This window comes from Arachis duranensis, chromosome 5, assembly GCF_000817695.3.
Source record: "Arachis duranensis cultivar V14167 chromosome 5, aradu.V14167.gnm2.J7QH, whole genome shotgun sequence".
In the NCBI taxonomy this organism is placed as follows: domain Eukaryota; kingdom Viridiplantae; phylum Streptophyta; class Magnoliopsida; order Fabales; family Fabaceae; genus Arachis; species Arachis duranensis.
In genome coordinates, this window is record NC_029776.3 from 88,729,904 (window position 1) to 88,737,132 (window position 7,229).

General features: G+C 30.2%; 1 long non-coding RNA gene across 1 annotated transcript; it reads right to left on the bottom strand.

Moving 5' to 3' along the window:
- Window positions 1–1,151: 1,151 nt before the first annotated feature.
- LOC110281273 (uncharacterized) lies at window positions 1,152–2,283 on the bottom strand. Its single transcript, XR_002375944.2, has 2 exons — window positions 1,961–2,283; window positions 1,152–1,644 (listed from the first exon to the last, which is right to left on the bottom strand). It is a non-coding gene; the product is annotated as an uncharacterized LOC110281273 (long non-coding RNA).
- Window positions 2,284–7,229: the final 4,946 nt, after the last annotated feature.

Sequence of the window (7,229 nt, forward strand, 5' to 3'; positions counted from 1 at the left end):
ATACTAAATCTGTCTGTATTTATCTATTTTCTAGTTGTGACCATGGCCACCTTAGGCCCCCCTAGATCCACCACTGTATACAACAACTCTACACTAATAGCACGTGCCATGTCGTATTTTTCAAGACTTATATTTAGGAACATATAGAATTTTAACAATAATACACGGATAATTGAAATAGTTTATATACGGGTTTTTCAAGTTATTATTATTATTATTACTATAATTATTATTATTATTATTATTATTGGATAATGAATAAGAATTAGAATTATATCAATATTTTTATAATCAATATAATTTAAATAACTAAAAATATTTAAAATTAATGTGCGTTATTAATATAATAAGATTTCATCATTTTATGATTAGAATCAAATATTCTTATCATGATTAACACGACCAGTGCAATTATCATATCATGATTATTATTATTATTAAAATGATTAAAAGTATTTTTAATTAAAAATTGATAAGTAGTTTAATAATGCATTAAATATTGATTTGATATAATTATAATGATGATATGTTCCTAAATTAGTATAATTATGTATTATTCATTAAATATTAATTATAATATAATTATAATAAAGATATTTTTTATAAAATAATTTAGAATAGAAAATAGTGTATTCATTTTGGAGGGAAAACAGAATCACGAGGGATCGACATCTCACCTTCATTAGTGGGAGAAAATCCAATTTTAGTATATTACATAGATATATAGATAATAAAGATATTTTTTTAAATTAGTATAATTGTGCATTATTCATTAAATATTAATTGTAATATTGTAATATAATTATAATAAAGATATTTTTCTAAAATAAATTTATTTAGAGAAATATAAATTGGTTATTAATAACCGGTACTATAAATTGGTTATATAACTATAATAAAGATATTTCCTAAATTAGTATAATTATGTATTATTCATTAAATATTAATTATAATATAATTATAATAAAGATATTTTTTATAAAATAATTTAGAATAGAAAATAAAAAAGTTCATTTTGGAGAGAAAACAAAGTCACGAGGGATCGACACCTCACCTTTATTTCATTAGTCGGGAGAAAACCCAATTTTAGTATATTAAGTAGATTATTAAAAATTAAATATATAATTTCAAATTAAAAAAATCATCAATCATCAATAAAATTATTTCAGATAATTTAACAAAACACCATCAACTATCATCCAAGTAAAACAGCAGGACAAAATTATCCCAGATTCACTGAAATCAACCATCAACAATTATTCCAATTACATAACAATTATAGAAACCAAAAACTTAACACACTGAAGTTTGTGTGACCTACTATTATGGTATGAAGAGATCCATTGAGTGGAAAGTTCAAAAAGAAACCATGGAGGTCTTGAGTTACTGGGATGTCAATATGGAAGATCTCTGGAGAAAGTGTCAATTCTTGGAGGTGAGGCAGTAACAACAAAGCATTGCACCATTCATGTCGAAAGATAGTGAAAGATCAAGAGTAACCAAGCATGTAACACAGAGGCAGCAACAACAATATTTTCCCACAAATCCAGCATGTGACAAGTTCAAATAAGTCAAGTTCTCCAATTAACACAGAGACAGCAACAACATTATTTTTCCCCTGAATTCTCACGAGTAATCAGCCATCTTCATCAATCAGCAACAAAAATATAAAACAAGAAAATTTTCAAAAATAATTTCTTATAATTCAAAAATATAAAAATCAAAAACAAAAAATAACCTTAGAAAATCGTGAACAAATAAATAATTCAGCAACCAAAATCATGAAGCAGCAAACAAATAAATTATGAACATATAACCTCAGAAAATCAAAAATCAAAATCATGAATCCAGCAAACAAATAAATCATGAACAGATAACAAATAAATCAAAATCTTGAATCTAGCAAACAAATAACAAATCGCCGTGAGAGAGACAGAGAGAAAGGACGTTGAGCTCTGACCCTCAGACAGAGAGAAAACTCGAAGAGAGAGACGGACACTAACAAATCGAGCAGCGACGATGACGGAGCAGTCCTTCGCGGCAGCGATGCCAACAGCTCAGACTCGACGTCGAGGGGAGGTGACGATAATAGGTGTTGTTGACCTTGAAGAGGGCGAGAGAGAGAGAGATCGCCGAAAAGACGACGACCGGCCGACGGCGACAAGAAGAGTAACGATTCCAAGAGACGACGACCGACTGACGGCGATGAGGAGGAGAACGATGAGAAGAGTGCGACGGTGGGATAGTGATGGTGCTGGGTTTAGGGTTTCTCAGAGACGGAGAGAAAGAAGAGGGGAGGGGTGGGGTGGCCCTGAAAAAACCCGGCCGGTTCCGACGGTTCATCGGTTAACCGCCGGTTCGACCGGTTCTTAGCCTTTTTTTTGCTGAACGGTTTTACCGAACCGACCAGATGACCGATTGCCGATTAATCCGGTTGAACCGGCTGGTCCAGTTCGGTTTTCAGAACAATGGTAATTAGCAAGGTTCGGAGAACCGGACCAGTCATCAAACCGCTATAGTCACTGGTTCATTGGTTTATTGGTTCAACCGGTCTAACCGATGGTTCAACCGGAAAAACCGTTTTAGAATAGAATAATAAATAAATTATAAATAAACATCCTAAAATATAATTATAGTCTAATATAAATCTTAAAATAAGATTAGTAACAATGGAATGTAAAGGGATCTGATGCTGTGGAACACTAGCAGCCACTGTTGCTACATTACCAGCTGAATTCCTGAATTGAATCGGAAAAATAAAGTTAACTTTCAAACAGCTCAACACTCTACAACACAAACTTCCCAATATAGAATAGTAATCACTAATTGGCCCAAGCGAGAAATATTGTAATTTGATTTTGGCATAGTTCCCATTTACATTCATAATTGTTCATGTTGAGAGTAAAGGGCACTATTAAAATTATCAAACATTTAACACCATAAGCATTTTAGTATTGACACAAAATGATTGATGTCAGCATATTGAAATTTTGCTTATAGGTTCAATACAAGGTGTGGAGTCATGAGACTCAGATGCCACAATGGTGGAAAATAATTCAAAAAAGTAGAAAATAGGTTCAATATAAGATACATGATTAGATACAATTATTGGAGTAATTTCCCATAGAGCAGGTTTTTCCTTTAATAAGCAAGGTCTTCAGTAGTGGTTTCACTGAGACTATGATTAAATTGGTTTAACAGTTATTATGAGATCATCTACAATCATATATACACTAGCTTAGTTTGAACACCCTAAGAGATTTTTGGGGGAAAAACCATTTTCAAGAGCTATGTCATAAATTTTTGTATTACAGGTTATTATTTCAAACACAAACTAACTTAATCAAGTAACCAGAGCAAAATTACAAAACAGAGCCAGCAACAAGCAACCAGCTAACAACGATTAGAAAATAGCAATTACACTAACATTGGTACATTATGAAACAGACCAGTAACCAGAGCAAAATTACAAAACAGAGCCAGCAACAAGCAACCAGCTAACAATAATTACAAAACAAACCAAAACATTAACCAATGCAATAATCACAAAACACTAAACCTTCACCCAGCAATTACAAACAAATCCAGCAATTACAAACATTAGCACATTATAAAATATTCCAAAACACTAAACCTTCACCCAGCAAAACCAACAATTACAAAACAAAGTAATCAGTGAATTTGAACAAAATAATTAAGAGCTATCAGCAACTAGTAATTACAAAACAGAGTCATCAGTAAATTTGAACAAAAATTTCAAAGCCATCACTATCCAGCAATTACAAAGCAGTAAAACACTAAAATAGGCTAACAGAACCATCGAGCCATCAGTAAATTTGAAAAAAAATTTACAACCATCACCAACCAGCAAATACAAGATAGATCCATTGACAACAGACAATTACAAAACATTACAAGAAAAATGGAACAAAAATTGAACAACAATTTTAGAACTTCAGACGAAGACGAAGACCGAACATTCAGAAATTAAAAGGAAGAAGCGGAGGCGAAGCCACTAACCTTCGATGGAGGAAGGGATGGCAATCGGCGAGACGAGGCGATAGGCGAGACGACGACGAGCTGTTCCAAGCCACGAACAGAGAAGCCAACGAAGATGAAGACGACGTGACGAGCTACCTGAGTTCCAGACACGGGGAAGAGGAAGAAGCGGCGGCGCTGAGGACCTGGGGACAGTGGCGGTGCTGAGAACCTCGAGCACGACGGCGGCAATGAAGGGCTAGGGTTTTGCTTTGCTTCAGAGGTCTCCAGGGAGTGCACGAATGATTTGGGGAAGAGGGGGCTGTATTGGTTTACGCATGGTTTTGGCTTTTCTTTTTTTATTTCTTAAACAAATAAATAAAACAGTGTCGTTTTATTCGAACCGGCCGGTTACCAGTCCGGCTCAATCAGCTGGTTTTTGGCCGGTTCATCGGTTTTCAAACGATTTTTTATCAGGCGGTTATTAAAAGAGGACCGGACTGCTTGTATCGTCGGTTCGCGGTTAAACCGGTCGAACCGGCCGATTCGGTCCAATTTTCAGAACCTTGGTAATTAGTTACACCCTATATATTATATGTATTCACTTAATTTTAAATATTGTGTTAAAATATATGTTTCAACTATTAATTTTTTGTCTCCGATAATAAATAGGTTTATATGTTGTTTAATATAAGTAGAAATTTTTTTTAAAGATTGTTTTGGTAGATAAATACGTTTACATTTTCATTTACTCACATGTTATTAACGTGCATATTATTTTCATAATTTGGTTCGAAAGGAAGTAGTTTAGTTTTATAAACCTATTATTTTAGGGTTGAATATAATGAAACGCAAAAGATATTGATGATAAAACATTTTGTATTTTAAAATTATATATCATTGGCGTAAAACTCATGTTATACTAATATAAATTTATAAGTACAAAATGATTAAGTTGAGTTCCTCTAGTAGTTAACTTATTAGTTTGCTTAAACAAATATGGGGGGTTTGAATTCCATCTTATACATGCAGCACTCTTAGCAACAAATCTTTAAGTAAATGAAGTTTCAATCCGTAGCAGATTAGTTATTAGCATATCAGAAGAATTATTATTAAACTTCTAGATAACTTACGATAATTATTACTATTATAGTAATAGAATATATAAAAAGAAAATAGAAAAAAATAGCTACTATAGTGGGACGGTGGTTGTAGGGACTAGCTAGGGACATGGATAATAGGGTAAGATTTCCTCTCCCTTTTCATTTTTCCTAATTTAACAAAACTTTTTCTCTTTTTCAGTTTGTTTTCGCTGTATTTGGACACAAGATCGAAAAAGGACCACGTTGTGCTTGTTATTGCCTCATCTTATATATATATATTGATTACAACTCATCATAACTAATTAAGAAACATTATATTTCTTATATTGCATCTTGGATTATTCTCTTAAAGTATATTCATAATGCACCCAATCAAATATCTAAGAAAACAGTGAACATTATATATGCATAATGCATTGCTTTTCTTAATAATTCAACGTGCAATTGATGTCACTATGGAATTCTTTAGTGTATCGTAATAATATAGCTAGCTTAAAATCAAAATAAGTCAAAAGATTCTATTTATCCAAATCAAATATTAGATCATTAGATAACTTTACAGTTTCGAATTGTCAAGTTTACACAGTCGGCATTACTATTGTTGATCATATACGACGAAGTTTTATTATCTGGTTGTGGTGGGTGTGTGGGGTTACATGTCTATTGTATATGCAACAAGATAAATCTTTCAAACTTTTTAGCTACACACAAAAGGTTTCAACTGTCTCCTTTTACTTGGAGTTGCTTTAATTTTCTTCAACCAAGAACTTGCCTTCAAAATCTCATCAAATTTTATTTGGTTGGAGGGACTACATACCAATATACCATCATACTTCACCACATTAATCTTCTTTATTATTATTTATATATTAGGTTTAATTGTTTTATTAGTTCTTTATTATTATTTATATATAAAAATGATCTAATTATAAAATTAAAAATAATATCAGAATCTAATCGAAAAAAAAAAGAGTATAAAGACCTAATTAAAAATTTAATAAAATTATAATTAAATTTTATTATTGTTGTTGTTAAATTTAATTTAAATATAAGAGCTACCTTTTATTTATCAAAGGTACATGTATAAGAGATAGTGATTTCAAATTTTCAACATTATAGAGATTTTTAACAGATTTATATGTATAAACAAGCATCGATGTAGAGATAAACTACTTAGGATAATTAATTTGGATTCGTCTACCACTCAATTCACTAATTTATTTAAAGTATTAACGTTTCAATTTTATTTTATGCATGTAATAACAACTCATTATATTTATTAACAATAAATTCTTAAATAAAATTTTAATTTGTAACAAATTAGTCTTTAACCTATTAAATTATGGAATACCATAAAAAAAAAAGGAACAAACTATCTAAGTAGATTCTAAATTCAAATGATACCCTAACTCTTATATTAGTTTGTACCCTAATTTTTGTAGAAGCTCAACTCTCAGCATAAGTGTATAACTGCTATGTATACTTGACATTATATACACAAATATCGTTGCCCTAAATTTTAGATTGTTGTCTCTAAAAATGTTATTTTTAAGTAAAAATTCACCTATAATTATTTTTATCAATATAAAATTAATTAAAAATTATTAAATAATAATTTAATCAAATTTATTAAATTATTTAATAAAAAAAGTAGATGAGATGTTGATAGCAGACTCGTGGAAGAATTTGATATCAAAAAAATAAAAGAAAAAAAAACACAAAGCAAAAAAGGAGTAGTCTTCGGCGTTGTTGGTTGATCAACAATTGACGCGGCCTTGTTGGTTGAGAAATTGTAATTCTTAGACTGCATTTAGAATAAAGACAGAGAAGAAACAAAGGTTAAAAGATAAAAATTAAATTATATTTTTGTATTGTATTTAGTATAAAATGTATTGAATCGAGTTATATTTCAGTAATATGTTTGGTTTAGTATAAATATAAAGATTAAAGGATAGATTTAGAATTTAAAAAATTAAATAAGATTATTTTTAAAAAAAATATTAATAAAATTTTTGTCTTTATTCTTAAAAATTTTAGTATTCTGTATCCCTACTTTCTGAAAATATTAAAAAAACTAAAATTTTATATTTTAAAATTTTAATTTTAATTTTAATCTTTGATCACAAAATACAATACTCAAGTTTCAGT